The sequence below is a fragment of the Zootoca vivipara genome, chromosome 9, assembly GCF_965207765.1.
Source record: "Zootoca vivipara chromosome 9, rZooViv2.hap1.1, whole genome shotgun sequence".
In the NCBI taxonomy this organism is placed as follows: domain Eukaryota; kingdom Metazoa; phylum Chordata; class Lepidosauria; order Squamata; family Lacertidae; genus Zootoca; species Zootoca vivipara.
The window spans coordinates 69,828,028-69,844,647 of record NC_142592.1 but is presented as its reverse complement, the minus strand read 5'-3'; the positions used below and the strand labels follow the sequence as shown (position 1 = coordinate 69,844,647).

General features: G+C 47.0%; 1 protein-coding gene across 7 annotated transcripts in view; it reads right to left on the bottom strand.

Moving 5' to 3' along the window:
* Positions 1-16,620, bottom strand: part of SHANK3 (SH3 and multiple ankyrin repeat domains 3) — a 419,062-nt gene that overhangs the window by 210,189 nt on the left and 192,253 nt on the right. The gene's annotated exons all lie outside the window — the stretch shown is intronic.

Here is a 16,620-nt window from a genome sequence, read left to right as displayed (position 1 = left end):
CCAGGGAGGGTTGTCAGGAGGAGGCGGCAGACCAAGATGGCAGCATCGGGCTCCGGGGCGGCGGCGGCGGCTGCAGGAGCCGGACCGAGCCCAGGATTTACCTCATGCTGGGTGAGGGGAGGGGTTGGGATACAGCGGTGGGGTGGGGGTGGGGAATGGCAGCGCTCGCGTCACAATCCCTCACGGTCCCTTTCCCTCTAACCCTCGCGCCGTTAGTCGGGAGGTGAGGCGCGGAATGGCGGTTTGGAGGGGAAGCCGTTGAGGGAGAGAGAAACGCATCCCCCCCCCTGGCTCGAGGGCGCGGGGATGGGGAGTGCGTGGAGGCAGAGGGTTGAGGGGGGGAGAGAACGTGTGTGTGTGTGCGTCCAGTCTCTGCGTCCAGTCCCTGTGTCCGTGGGGCACATGCACAGTAGTGCAAACACAGGGACACAGGGAATACTGGACGCAGAGACACTTGCACTTTATTATATAGGATTACAGGTACCGACATACCAAAGGGGCAGAAAAGACTCTTCATGTATGGAACAATGGCTGCCCAGATGCTGGAAAGAAGATAGCTGGAAAGAAGATAAAGTCCCTGCCAGAGAAGAATGGCAAACCAAGCTGAGGGACTATGCCAAGATGGCAAGCTGTCTGGAAAACGCAGAAACCAAGAGGATAAAAACTTCATAAAAGAAAGGGAAACATTTATAAGTTATTTAGAAGACCCCTGTAAGCAGACGGAAACAAGAGCAGGATTTTGACTCGTAGTAGTGTAAAAATTATTATGGATAATATGGTTTGATATAAAAATTGTGAGTACGGATGAATATGCAGTTGTAGACATTTAAAAATTGACCCCATCGGAGGGGATGGGAGGGGAAGTCTTGAGATTCGGAGAATCTCTTTCTACAAATTTGTTTTCAGAGTTTGTGTTCATTTATATTTTGTATTTGTAAAACCAATAAAATTTATTTCACAGGTTGGGGGGGGGGAGCATGGAAGCCGGCATTTCCAGCTCAATCCTACCAGACACAGCCGATTCCATCACTGTTGGCATCACTCTGCAGCTTCAGACGTCCACAATGGCCCATCAAGGCTAGGATCCTGTTCTCCTCATGTGGCCAGCCAGGTGCCCCAGTGGAGGAAGCCCACAAGCAGCGGGGGGAAGGCTCTGCCTGCCTGTGATTCCCAGAAACTCGTTTTCAGAGACTTCACTGCCTCCAACCGTAGAGGTGGGACCTCTCTATCGTGCAAGACTATTTAGGTTATAAATCTGACATCGTAAGTTGATTCTTTTTGTTTATGGCCCCTGTTCAAGGGGATGTTCCCCGGCGGCTTAACGAAACGAACGAAGCAAGTACAAAATCTGCTAAATGTTATTGCGCGTCAACTGTCAGACGTTATCAAATTTTGATCCTGCTGCAAAACTATGAAGTATCAAATAATGACCCCGAATATCAAATATTTGCTCAGCATTTCTACACCCGGAGAACATTTGTAGAATATTCACCCATGAAAATTCCTGGAAGAAGGCTTTGAAGAGAGGTTCTTCGTTTTTTTTTTTCCTTAAGGGAAAATTAATTTCAGGTCTCTATGACTACAGCCTAAGAACATAAGGAGAGCCTGCTGGATGAGGCCAAAGGCCCCTCTAGTGGTCATCTAGATACTTGTTCTTGCCCAACCCCAAAAAGCTGCTCAAAAAGAAGTGCTGGAATCTCTTAGTCCTGTAGCCTATTCAGGGCCATCTTAAGCACATGCAAGGGACCCAGGTGGCGCTGTGGGCTAAACCCCTGAGCCTCTTGGGCTTGCTGATCAGAAGGTCGGTGGTTTGAATCCCCGCGACGCAGTGAGCTTCTGTGGACTGGTCCTAGCTCCTGCCAACCTAGCAGTTTGAAAGCACATCAAAATGCAAGTAGATAAATAGGAACCGCTACAGCGGGAAGGTAAACGGCATTTCCATGTGCTGCTCTGGTTTGCCAGAAGCGGCTTTGTCATGCTGGCCACATGACCTGGAAGCTATACGCCGGCTCCCTCGGCCAATAATGTGAGATGAGCGCGCAACCCCAGAGTCGGTCACGACTGGACCTAATGGTCAGGGGTCCCTTTACCTTTACCTTAAGCATATGCAAAGATCCCTCTGGCGCCCCCCCCCCTTTCCCAGAGTTGACCATTTTTTAGGACTGGAGGAGACAGGCAGCGGCTGGATGGCGGTTCCTTCGGCAGGGAAGAGGGAGAGGCTGGACGTGGTGCCTCCTGGCTCAGCTGGCCACTTCGCGCCACGGTGGCCACAGCAGGCAGCACGAGCGGGCCTGTACTGAGCAAGCTAGGTTCTTTTTAGCTTTCTGGTGCCCCACAGAATTTGGCGCCTGCAGGCTGAAAGGGAATAAACTGAACCGACACTCAGCTGGAGCGGCGCCCATACCCTCGCTCACTCAGCGCACTTGTTCGGTGTCCCCCAGACTCTCGCCTAGCGCCCTTCAGAACTTGGTGCCCTGGGGCCCCGTGCTACTAGACTCAATGGGTAAGACGGGCCTGAGCCTATTATGTAGTTACCTGAAACCCAAGACTAAAATCATAACATAAGAACAATGAGGGATTCTTAAGAAACTCCAAGATGAAGAATATTGCAAATCAGGTCCACCAAATCATTCTAAGACCCACAATAGTTCTGGAGGTTCTGCAAGTGCTAATTTGGAGGGTCGTTGCCAGCTTGGGCAGGCAAGCAGCCGGGAAGGAAGGCAAAACAGGGATATAGAGCTGCCTTTTGCCTCCTTAAAGCAGCATTGTCAACTATGATCAGGCGGAGGGCCTTCTCAGTGGTGGCGCCCGCCCTGTGGAATGCCCTCCCCCCAGATGTCAAGGAAATAAACAACTATCTGGCATCTAGAAGACATCTGAAGGCAGCCCTGTTTAAGGAAGTTTTTAATATGTAATCTTTTATTGTGTTTTTAATATCCTGTTGGAAGCTGCCCAGAGTGGCTGGGGAAGCCCCGGCCAAATGGGTGGGGTATAAGTAATAAATTATTATTATTATTATTATTTTATTATCTTAATAGCAACTCTCCAAGGTCTCAGACAAAGAGAGGTTTCCACCAGCTCTGCTACTTAAGTGGCAAGTGCATTAATTTATTTGGCTTTTAACACTTGAAATGTTATGATTTTATTTTGAATTTAAATTATTATTATTATTATTATGCTTTGTTTAATGCAAACGAAATGCAAGTGAAAACAATGCAAACGATAAATTTATTATCATTTGCATTGTTTTCACTTGCATTTCGTTTGCATTAAACAAAGCTTAATAATAATAATAATAATAATAATGCTTGAAATACCAAGGAAAGACATCCATTTCCCTTTCTAAAGGATCCATCTTTGCAGTTCATCTCAGTTGGCCGAGATATTTGCTTGCGAGCATCATTTTTCTTGCTTTGGGTAGTAAAAAAGCCACGAGAGACGGCTTTCTTCCGGTCCCTTCCCCAACCCCCCTTTTGAGCTGCAAGGTAGAATCTGTCAGCTTCACACCATACCAAATGGAGGACAGACAGATGGCCAAACAAGGCCTGCGAAGAGCAACACCTCCGCTCCATCTCCCAGCCTCCCTGGGAAAGGTTTCACAAAGTCAATCCGCCACCACGCGCCACGAGAGGAGTTTGCCTTTCCAGCACCCTGTGGGCGCAGAACATTGCATCCTGCTTCCAGGCTGACGTTCCAACAGCAGGCCTCCTCCTCCCCTGCCAGGATCAGGTCTCTCTAAGGCAGCAGCCACCTGTTCAACCTGCTCAAAAGCTCCAAATCTCACAGAAGCCCCAACACCACCCGCTTCAGCCCCGCGGGCACAAAGGCTGCTTGGTCTCCTTTCTCCCCAGGTGACATGCTTGGAGAGCGAAGATGCCAGGAGCGACTTGGACCTTCTAAGGATGCCTCCTCCCTCAACCGAAGCCTGACAGGGCAGAGACTTGAAGCATCACTTCCTTAGAGGACACTTGCTCCTGGGGAGGGAGATGATTTGAGAAGTCTGGCAATGATGCGCCCAGTTTGGCCCGTTTGATGACAAAATGGCATTTGAATGCTTGATGTGCAGGCTTCCAAGGCTGGAGCAATTCAGCCGCAGGAAGGCCAAAACTGGACTTCTCACCAGGGAACCTGACTCAGAAAGTCTGGTAGCCTTCAATTGGACGCCCAAGTCTGCATGCTCAGGGAATAGGGGATCAACATCTCCCCCTCCCCACTCAATCAAGGTTTTTAATTCACACTTGGTGGTGGGTTGGGTTTTTTTTGCTTCTGGGGGGGGGGAGCAGGGATGGGGCTGAAGTCCACAACAAATTGTTGCTTCTGTAAAAGGTAAATGTAAAGGGACCCCTGACTATTAGGTCCAGTCGTGACCGACTCTGGGGTTGCGCGCTCATCTCACATTATTGGCCGAGGGAGCCGGCGTATAGTTTCAAGGTCATGTGGCCAGCATGACAAAGCCGCTTCTGGCGAACCAGAGCAGCACACGGAAACACCGTTTACCTTCCCGCTGTAGTGGTTCTTATTTATCTACTTGCATTTTGATGTGCTTTCGAACTGCTAGGTTGGCAGGAGCTGGGACCGAGCAACGGGAGCTCACCATAGCTGCCAAGTTCTCCCTTTTTTAAAGGGAAATTCCCTTATGCTGAATAGGCTTCCTCGCGAGAAAAGGGAAAACTTGGCAGCTATGGAGCTCACCCCGCCACAGGGATTCGAACCGCTGACCTTCTGATCAGCAAGCTCTAGGCTCAGTGGTTTAACCCACAGAGCCACCTGGGTACAGAGAGCCAATTCCCCAGGAAGGTCAGACATTTGAAGAATGGGATCTTGGGCTTCCCCCCAAAACCTGGTGCAAGCCACAGATGCCTCTGTTGGCACTCCTGAACCTAAAGTTAATTTACAGAATTGACAACACCCACTGCGATTCTCTAGATCTTTAGCAGAACAAACAAATGCATATATAGAAACAAGCCATTTTGCCCCCTCCCCACTTAAATTCACATTCCTGAGATGAATCGAGCAGTTCTGCCCAGGGCAGGAGGAATGAATCGGTTTGCAAAAGCAATTAGCCCATTCCTCACTTGTTACAAAAGTGAATTCTAAGGGAGATTTTAATCAGAGTGCCCCTTTGTGAAAGGAGCTGAGAAATGATGGCGCTTTGGTAAAGAAATAATGAGCATCACTTCACCTGCACACCCAACGGAAGTGATTTCCACAAGAGGATGACTTCCTGACCAGGGCGAATCTTTCTGCCATTCCGAATGGCTGAATCAGATGCCCCAGAATCCCTTGCAATGCCATAGCCATCACTGGGAAAGAAAGCTCCAATTTCACCTTGTTCTACCGATGACCCTCAAAACATTAGCATCCTCAATAAAGAAGAAGAGTTTGGACTTGATATCCCGCCTTTCACTCCCCTTAAGGAGTCTCAAAGCGGCTAACAATCTCCTTTTCCTTCCTCCCCTCCAACAAACACTCTGTGAGGTGAGTGAGGCTGAGAGACTTCAGAGAAGTGTGACTAGCCCAAGCTGCATGTGGAGGAGTGGGGAATCGAACCTGGTTCACCAGATTATGAGCCCACCATTCTTAACACATTCATCCAGTGCTTTACCAGCTGCACTGGTTCCCGGTTTAAGGTGCTGGTTTTGACCTTTAAAGCCCTATGCGGCTTAGGACCCTCGTACCTACGGGACCGCCTCTCCCGGTATGCCCCGCAGAGGACCTTAAGGTCCACAAATAACACTTTGGAGGTCCCGAGCCATAAGGTGGCTAGATTGGTGGAATGCTCTTTCACAGGAGACCCTGTTCCACCTGGCCTTGGGGCTGGATTCAGTCTGACCCCTGTGTTTTCCTCCCTCGTGGTTTTGATTTATAGACTACTTAAAATGAGGCTGCGTTTTAAAATTTTAATATTGTATTTTAATCTGTATTTTAATTAATTGTTATCTTTTATTTTATGTTATTGTAATTTTATTGGTGTTAGCCGCCCTGAGCCCGGTTCTGACTGGGGAGGGCGGGGTATAAATAAAATAATTATTATTATTATTATTATTATTATTATTATTAACCACTACAGATCTGCTTGGCTTAGTTATGCTGCCAGGACAACCCTGAAAATAATTGTTCCGGCTGCAGTGGGCAGGAAATAATGCATTATTATTATTATTTTGCAAAATGTCTCTCAAGTGACCTGGCGTCAGGGCTTGGAGGAAGACAAGGCTTTGCCAGTATTAGCTCCAGGGCTCCCCCCCCCCCCCACACCCAGACAGGGGGATCTTGGGCATAGCACTCACTGACCCCCATCCCCTGGAAGAGGCAACTCATGGCAACTGAAAATTCTCTCAAGCTGTGCCTTCTTTTCTTGGATAGTCTGTGCAAAGCAGCAATGGTGGATGGTCCTTTGCTGGCCTTGGGGCCCTGGCATGTGCTCAGTCGTGCTGGAGGAGACTCTTGAGAGTCCCATGGACTGCAAGAAAATCAAACCTATCCATTCTGAAGGAAATCGGCCCTGAGTGCTCATTGGAAGGACAGATCCTGAAGCTGAGGCTCCAATACTTTGGCCACCTCATGAGAAGAGAAGACTCCCTGGAAAAGACCCTGATGTTGGGAAAGATGGAGGGCAGAAAGAGAAGAGGACGTCAGAGGACAAGATGGTTGGACAATGTTCTCGAAGCTACAAACATGAGTTTGACCAAACTGCGGGAGGCAGTGGAAGACAGGAGTGCCTGGCGTGCTATGGTCCATAGGGTCACCAAGAGTCGGGCACGACTAAACAACAACAAGGAGCTGGAATCCTTATTTGGGAGCACCGCCATTCCTAGGAGATGGGTTCTTTGTCCTCTCGCTGTGATTATTAAAGTTTCTAACTGGTAAGAAGACTTCTTTTCTTTTGTTCTGCTTATCTACTGCCACGGGGGAGGAAGCTGATTCCCTGAAGCCTGACACCATCTGTCATGGATGCTTTAGTTGAGATTCCTGAATTGCAGGGGGTTGGACTGGATGACCCCCGGGGTCCCCTCCAACTCCATGATTCCATGCTTCTCCATTCTGAGGGGAAAGGTTGGGAGCAGTGGCAACTGAGTTGGGGAAGGTTCCTCAGGGCCTTGGAGCTCTTGGGTGGAGTCTGAAGCTCAAACTCTTCCTTTGAGTCTGGGGGAAGCAGCGTTCTGAAGACGGGGTGCGGGTTCATAGGGCATCGGGAGCCTCCTTGGGGCTGACAGGGGAGTAAGTCGGACTGTGCATCAGAGCTGCTGGTGCTGAAGAACTCCTCCTAAAAGGGCTTCCTGCCTAAGCCGATGACAGTCTGAACATGAAGCATGTGTCGGATGTGATACACAGATCAGACAAGTACATCATTCCTTTTTTTCCTAGAGTGGACATGCGGGGGAAATGTTTGGTCCAGCCAATCGGAACTTCCTGTTTCCTCCTGGGCTGGGACAAACTTCCTTCGCATGTGGCTAGAGGCGGGCATGACCTTACCTGTGCAGGTAACAAAAGCACAGGGCACACAACCTCCCTCCTTTTTTTCTCTTCGGCTTCCTCCATCGTAGGACCACCAGCTTTTTAACTAGAGATGCTCTGTTGGCTTTCAGCTAACAAAGGGACTATCTCCATATGGGATAGACCAGGCATAGGCAAACTCGGCCCTCCAGATGTTTTGGGACCACAACTCCCATCATCCCTGACCACTGGTCCTGTTAGCTAGGGATGATGGGAGTTGTAGTCCCAAAACATCTGGAGGGTCGAGTTTGCCTACGCCTGGGATAGACTCACATTTACATACTTTGTAACTAAGTCTGCCTTCAGGGATCCATCTGTGAACTGAATGTGTGAGTAAACTTCTTTTATTTACACAAGATTGTGGCGTGTTTATTCTTTTAAGGGGGATATAAGGGGAACATAGCTGCCAAGTTATCCCTTTTTTAAAGGGATTTTCCCTTATGCTGAATAGGCTTCCTCGCGAGAAAAGGGAAAACTTGGCAGCTATGAAGGGGAATTACCAGGAATCTGATATTAAGAGGCTTAAACAAGCCTGCAACCAGCTACCTGCTGTGCGTTTAAAAGGGGAATGTAAAACTTTGCTAAGTTACAGAACTTGCTAGCGCAAGTTAGGAAGGATATTAATAAACAATATATCCTCTCCTGCTTCCCTGAACATTCCCACAGCATGTGCAGAGAGACACCCCAGCCCCCATGTCTGCATCCATGATGAGGCTCTGTTCCATGTAGACACAAGTGAAAGCATTTGCAGAAAACCAGCAGAAACCTTCCTTGGTTCCAAGGCTGCTTGGATTATTTAATTCCCAATGAAAACCCCACAACTCGAAAACCACAACAGCTGTAAGCAAAACACTTTTGATGATTGTAATTATGGCTATCATTATAGTCCTTTCCCCGTTCTCGTAGATGTTAGGTGCTTTAGAATAAATAATAATAATAATAACAGCAGCAGCAGCAATAAGTACAGCATGTATAAAACACACACAATAAAATGCCATTTGCCTCCTTTGCTGCTTTCTGGCCAGCCTCGCCTGGAGACCTGGTCTTTCTGCTTCAGAACCACAGTGGCTGTTGTTTTCTCACATGTACAAATAGGAAAATTTAATCAATTGATTAACCGAGCAAGACTCATGCAATTAATCAGCTCAGATTTCCATTTATTGGGCGACAGCCCTAATATGAAATAATAGCAGTAACAGCAGTAATGATATCTGTGCAAAGATTGTATGAGCTATTAATCTTGTTTTGCATTGAGCTTGTGGCGCTGGAACCTTGGTACACTTAACACAAGATGTGGGGGGAGATCATGATTTGGCTGCCAGGCTGGTGTTATTGCAATTATTTTTATGATTCTAATGGATTTTAAATGTATAGAGAGAGTTTTAATTCTATCCATGTTTAATTTCTTTTTAAAGGATTTTATTTCTATGTTTCTTAGCTCTTCTTATTTTTATCTGTAAACCGCCTTGAATCAATGTCAGGGAAAGAGGTGGGGTATAAATTATTATTATTATTATTATTATTATTATTATTATTATTATTATTGACAGGAAAGAAGTGAGAACAGTTTCTGATGGGCTCAGAGGCTGCATTCTCCCTAAAGAAGTGTTATTCTGGAGAACGTTATTGTCTTGGCTCACACAGAGTGTCCCTCCTAGGAGAGGAGGTAAACGTCTAACCATGGAAGGTGGAGAAAGCTTGTCTTCTTCTTTTCCAGACGGTAGGACTCGAACCAATGGCTTCAACTTACAAGAGAGGAGATTCTGACCAAACATAAGATTCTGACCATTGGAACTGTCTCCCACAAGAGGTGGTGGACTCTCCTTCCTCGGAGGTTTTTAAGCAGAGGCTTGATGGCCACCTGTCATGGATGCTTTAGTGGAAATTCCTGCATCACAGGGAGTTGGGCTCGATGACCCTGCTTGGTGCCCCATCCAATTCTACATTTCTACGGTTCTATGTGAGCAGGTGGCATTGTAGCACCCTTGGCTCACATGTGTTGCTAGGGGCAGATGGGAGGGTCCGCACTCCCCCAGCCCTCCACAAAGCACTGTTACCACCAACACATGGGCAGAGATGAGTGAGAAAGTTTTTTTTTTTTTTGCAGGGGAAGAGGCAAGGTGGGCGAGGGCAGGAGGGGTGGAGAAGCTTTTCAACAGAATGGAGTCCCCCATTCTGATCGACCCACGTGATCTGCAAGGAAAGGGAGCAAGTGGGTTGAAACAGGCACTCGATGGAGAGATGGGCTGAGATGGTTCGGGGAACCCCTAGCGGGTCTCCCCCCTCCCCCAAACACGGCAACCGTCAGGCCCAGATTGCAAGCCAAACCCACCCACTGACTCACCCCAGGAGGCTTCTCTGTCGTCCCATTGCACAAGGACAGGATTTCACCCACGGGAGCAGAATTTGGCATCCTGAACCCCTCAGACAATTATGATAGTGCTAGCTCATAAGTGTCCATTCAGGATGAAAACTTGAAGCCACGGGAAACCCATTTTGCATTGGTAAGAACTCAATAGTTTAGTGTGGCAAAAGCTACACTTTGGAACTCCCTGCCTATTGAGATCAAGCAGGCCCCTTCACTGCACTATTTTCGACACTTGCTGAAAGCAAGCTTGTTTGGGCAAGCCTACTCAGATGCTTAGAAAGTTGGCAGCTCAAAAAAAGAAAAACCCAAAACATGATAAACAAAATTGTCCAAAATGAGAAAATAATATACAACTAGAAAGAAATAAAAGAAGTATTCTCAAATTTTACATGGAACTATATAAAGCAGCAAGTATTTCAAATATAATTTATATAACGAGTGGGAGGGTAAATACCAGGAGAGGAGGGAAGGGGAGGAGATAAAGGATTGGGCTGATATGATTGGATGAAAGGATTGCAGATTCTGATTTACCAAGGATTGTACAGTATTTTACTTGGGAATATCCTGTTATTATATTATTCTATGTGTTTTGTTTATTTTGTATTGTCATTTTGGGATATTTTGCTCTGTTTTGTAAAAACAAAAATTTAATAAAGAATTGAAATTTAAAAGAAAAAAAGAAAGTTGAGGTGATTTAAATCTGTTTTAGTGTATTAACTTTTGCATGTTTCAAAATATTGTTGTACAATTTGTCTCGATTTTATAGCTTTGTCTTTTCTTTTTAAACAGGTTTGAGTTTGTTTCTTTGTTTTTCTGTTTTACGATCAAGTGGTGTGCAAATTTTATGACATATATACAGTAGTAAGGTGCAACTGAGAGTGGCCAAGTGACAAATTGGACACATTACAGGTCCCGATCCACCGGGAGGGTTCTTCTGCATGGGCCCCACTGAAACGAAGGGCAGGCAGCTCCTGTTCATTTCAATGGGGCTTGCGGGGGAGAACTTCCCGGTGGATCAGGCCCCCATTGGGATGGGTGGGGTGTGGGGCTGCTGGTGGGAGGTGCTTCCCCCCCCCCCGCACTCTCTGCGCAGAGAACATCCGCCTTGCAGCAGAAAGGCCATTTCCGAGGCCGGCTTCTGACTCCTGTGGTTGAAATTCAATAAATGGATTGTGGGCGGGTGAGGAAATTAATTCACATGACTAACAAACACACACGCAAACAGCCAGAGACAGGCACTTGATTATGGTGGGGCCTCTGGGGATGGGCGAGAGAATATTAAAAATAAAACCCCAAGGTTTTCCACCGCTGCTTGAGCAGGGGGAGCACCAGCTGAAGGTCTGAATGAACAGGAGGGAGAAGGGGGAAGGATGGTTGGCAGAAATCCTCTGGAAAAGGAAAGGGGGAGGTTGGGGAGCAATGCATTTTGCTGACACCCAGGGTGGGCCCTGCCTGCTCAAAGGGGTGAGAATCTGGACCACCCGTTCCCAACATCCTTCCCCAACACAGGCAAGACGGCTAGGGCTGATAGTTCAAAAGATCTGGGGAGCACCTGGTTGGGGAAGGTTGAACTAGGGAATGGGGTCCTACTAGAGGTGATTTTTGATATGTTCCGAGCTGCAGCTTCTCTCTGCAGGATGTAAACTCTGTATCACTTTGCCACAGAGCTCCAGCATGGCAAGGGATGCCAAAGGCCACCGCAGATCGAGAAAACGAACGGCTCCTGCAAAGATCCCCGAGGGTCTCTGTTCCCTGTGAACTTCTTGGGAACAGGCTGAGAAACCCCAAGGAAGGGCTGCAGGGCCTCCGACCTGGTCCAGTAGAAACGTCAGAGATGGCTCAGAATATCAGTGGCGCAGGAGACACACACGCGTGTGACGTGGTTAGTTGTCTCGTTCTCCCGTTGCCAGATCCTGTTTGATAACATTGTATTTTGCATTGTATAACCCTTCCTCCCTTTTTTAAAGAAAAAAAACTAATTAAAAATATTTAAAAGAAAGAAAGAAATCCATTCTCCTAATCTGAGTGTATTTTTACAAACTCCAAACTTCGCTGTTTATTATTGACTTAGTACTTATTGCATTTAATAATATTAATATTAATATTAATATTAATATTAATAATAATTTATTATTTATACCCCACCAATCTGGCTGGGTTTCCCCAGCCACTCTGGACGGCTTCCAACAGAAAAATAAAACACAAGAATCTATGAAACATTAAAAGCCTCCCTGAACAGAGCTGCCTTCAGGTGTCTTCTAAAAGTCTGGTAGTTGTTTTACTCTTTGACATCTGTTGGGAGGGCGTTCCACAGAGCAGGCACCACCACCAAGAAGGCCCTCCGCTTGGTTCCCTGTAACCTCATTCTCACAACGAGGGAACCGCCAGAAGGCCCTCAGTGCTGGACCTCAGTGTCCGGGCAGAATGATGGAGGTGGAGACGCTCCTTCAGGTATACTGGACCGAGGCCATTTAGATCCCACCATTTTCTCCAAGGAGTGCAAGGTGCTGTACATGGCCCTCCACCCCTCTTTATTTTACGCCCACAACAGCCCTGTGAGGTAGGTTAGACTTAGAGGCAGTGACTGGCAGTGAGCTTCATGGCCAAGTGGAGATTGGAGCCCTGGTCTCTCCCAGATCCCAGTCCAACTCTGACACTAACTGCTACACCACACTGCCTCCATACGAATCAACTAGTCCCACAAGAAGGAATCAACCAGGCAGGCCTGTTGACATGACGCTATGGAGGTGCCTTATGCTGATTCGCAACCATCCTGCCAACGAGCCCAAGGAACGTCTCTGCCCCTCTGGGCTCTGGAGCTCAGAGGCTCTTCCTTCTCAGCCCTTCCTTCAATACCGCTAGGAATTGAACCCGGCACCTTCTGCATGTAAAGTGAGTGATCGACCACGGAGCCATGACTTAAAGGGCAGGTGGCTCCATTCCAAGTTATGCAGAATCTTTCCAGAGGCTGCAGGGAGATTTCTGCACAACTCAGCCACTTCCCCTCCTGTTTCTTAAAAGATGGTTGGGTTTAAAAACAGCATCCACACTTTGCTTCTTGCTCGGTGGGACCAGCACGGTTGCTAAGATCCCTTTGCAGATCTTAGCAACCACGTTGGTCCCCCAGAATAGGAAGCAGAGCAACAGAGACAAGCTTTGTATTTTTTACAATGATTATTATTTACTCCAACGAGCGTTTCAGTGTAGGAGGGAAGCTGTTGGCCTTGAGGGGAACAAGGAAGCCATTGGGGGAAAAGGCTCACCGATTTGGGTGTCATCAACAGGTTTCTGAGTTGTCTTTGTCAACAGGTGGGAAAAGAGCCCCACAACCATAGAGGGAAGAATGTCCTATTTTGCCATAAAAACAAACCACCCCATGGCCTGATAGGGGAAGCCCCTTACTCCAGAAAATTCCACTACTCAAACAGAGAGGAGGTCCCATATCTGGGCAAGTCTCATGCCTCAGTGCAACCAGAGAGGGATCAGAACAGGTGTGGGAATTGACTGTGTGCTTTTCTTATAAGAACCCCAGGATCTGTCCATCAAAGCCAGGGACAAAAGACACAAAATTAAAGAACAGGGTGTCTCTGAGCACATTCCAAACCCAGGAATTTGCTCACAGACCTTCCACTCCCACAACCCAAGCTTTCTTCACTGCCGCAGCCTCTTTTGCCGTTCCTATTGTTGAACAACCGGCAGCCAGAAACTCTTGCCAATTTACACAAATTGCCCAGAGATCTTCTACCCACCCTGGATCAAAGTGACCTCACAAGCAGTTTTTCCTAGACTAAGATTTTAAGTAGCACAAAAGGTTACCTAACGGAACAGTTTTTATAAGATTGCACTGGTGTTGATACTTCCTCCCCCCCCCTTGTTGTTTGCCTGTGTTATTTTTGAAACATTTGTATTTTGCTGGTATTTTTATGTTTTATTTAATACTGTACTGCACACCTCCTTGGAGCCCAGAATCTGGGAATCCAGCTAGTTCTTTCTGGGGAAGGCTGCTCTGAAGAGGAGGGGGCATCAGGAAGCCACCGCCCACTCTGTTTGCCCCAAGTTGGATCTGTCTCAATAGGAACAATTTCCTTCCTTGCTGGGTAATCACATCATTCCATCAGACTGCCACCTGGTGGGTCATTCTGATTATGACACCAGCAGCTCTTTCCCAGAGACTCATCCTCCCTAAGGCAGGACATCCTGAGCGTCAAGGATCGCTAACAGATGCTGGACCAACTCTCTTTCCTTGGTGCAGGACTCTCTTAGCCTGTCTGACAGCGTCCTCAGGATGGTTGGAGGGAAGGCACTCTGCGATTATTATTACTTTTTTTAAAAAAAAAGTCCGAAACTAATGGCATTTTTTATGCTCCTTGTCTACAGCATCCTTGAACTACAGGACTACAGGACTCCATTAGTTATATTGATTATTTGCCTGACCATCTTGGCCGTCTCTTAATGCAAACCCAGGTCATCAACCTTCAACCCACCATGAACAACCCTCTTCTTCTTCTTCTTCTTCTTCTTCTTCTTCTTCTTCTTCTTCTTCTTCTTCTTCGGCAATCACTCATAGCCGAGTATGATTGTCTTCCATAAACATGGTTTTTAACAGTGAGTCTGTAAGCGACTGTGGAGGCCGACTCTGGATCCACACGTCCTTCCACATTGGGGACATTTGCTTTCCGGCGGCAGTTGATTACGGTGTGGATTTGTCAAGTGTGCCTTCCTCTAAGCAGGTTTCTCCCTTGTGTCCTGAGTTCAAGTGTCTTCAAAGTCTATAACACCTTTGGTAAAGGCTGTTCTCCAGCTGGAGTGCTCACAGTCAAGTGTTTCCTCAATTGTTGGTGTTTATGCTACATTTTTTTTAAAAAAACGCCTTGAGGGAGTCTTTAAACCAGCATGGTGCTTTCCATTTTTAACTTCGGAATAGAGTAGTTGCTTTGGAAGACGATAATCAGGCATCCGCGCAACATGACCAGTCCAACAAAGTTGATATTGAAGAATCATTGCTTCGATGCTGGTGATCTTTGCTTCTTCCAGTGCACTGGTAGCAGCAATGTTCTATGCTTAAGATAAGTCTCTTGCTAATAGTGCTGTTTTAAATGTGCATTTTATATTTGACTGCCTTTTAGTAATGTTATCTTTTGAAATGTTTAAGATATATTTTTTCAAAGCTTTGCTTTACATTCGGCAGTTGACCTCCTTTGTAATGTTTTATTTTCGAATCTTTAAGATAAGGTGAAAGTTTCCTGTTAATTATGTTGCTTTAAATGTATATTTGAGTTTCTTCAGTAACGTTTTATTCTGGGTTGTTTTATTTGATGCTTTAATGTGCTGTAAACCGCTTTGAGATCTTTATATAAAGCGGTGTAGAAATGAATTGAATAATAAGAAGTAATGAATCATTAATCAAGAAACAACATGCCTGGCAGTGCGTTAACTTCTGGGGAAGTAGTGAAGCTGATGGGCAAATGATTCTGCTGGTGGGTGGGCAGAATTGTTTTCTGCTGCTCCAGAGAAGCGGACATGGAGCAATGGATTCAAACTACAAGAAAGAAGATTCCACCTAAACATTAGGAAGAACTTCCTGACAGTAAGAGCTGTTCGGCAGTGGAATTTGCTGCCAAGGAGTGTGGTGGAATCTCCTTCTTTGGAGGTCTTTAAGGAGACGCTTGACAGGCATATGTCAATAATGCTTTGATGGTGTTTCCTGCTTGGCAGGGGGTTGGACTGGATGGCCCTTGTGGTCTCTTCCAACTCTACGATTCTATGATCACAAAACGAACTAGTGACAAAGAAGTTTACAGGAAAGGGAGGATTTTTCTCTGTTTTCATAGGTTTAACATTCCTATGCAGAGTACTACAGCGACAAGGACATCCTGTCCCCAGCAAAGCCCTGTGTGGCATGCTGCCTGTCACTCATACTGTGACACTGAACAGCTTGTTACCATCCCAAGCTGGGAATTAATAACCAAAACAGGGACAGACTATTGGAGGTGATTATTAATACCAAAAGAAACTTGGCACATCCAGACTGGTCACTTTCTTCTCCCAGGTCTGTCCAGGCACCATCCCAAGAGATTCTTCTTCACGTTAGTTCACGGGCAACCACATCCCCTCCCCAGGTACCAACTGAGGGGGTTTTTGAGACCCCTCATTAATTTGTCCCCCAGGTCCACTGCTCAGTAACAGCAAGGAATAGCCACGCCCACCACCCATGTACCCAGGAAAAGGCTAGGGAAAAGCAGGTAGTACGGAGACACAGGCACAGCCACTGAAATTCCTAATATTGGAACAGCGTGGCTGTGATTTCATACACCAGCCTTGGCTAATCTGTTGCCGGCTGGGGCTGATGAAAGCTGTTTTCCTAAATGTATAGGGGGGGGGGCAACAAGTTGGCCAAGGCAGGTGTAACTTGCAACTGGCTACAACCAGGGATACATAATAAGACACGAGAGATGCCATCTTCCATGGCCTCTCCCCATCTCCACAACCTTGCCAAGATGCCAAAGGGCGCAATGGCTGCTCCCCAGAATCTCCCTTGCGCGGTCGCTTTCTCACCCTACCAAAATCCGTACCCACCCCAGACAACGTAGACGAGGGAGCACCCAGTTGGCCATTGTGTTGGTTCACGGTCTGAAATACACCACTTTCCTGTGGATCAGTTTCAAGATCCGCCCCTTGGCTGATGGCACTTGTCACAACGGACCCAGAAGCATGCATTGACCAGATGGGTCTGGAGGGAGGGAGGCAGCTGAGGCACC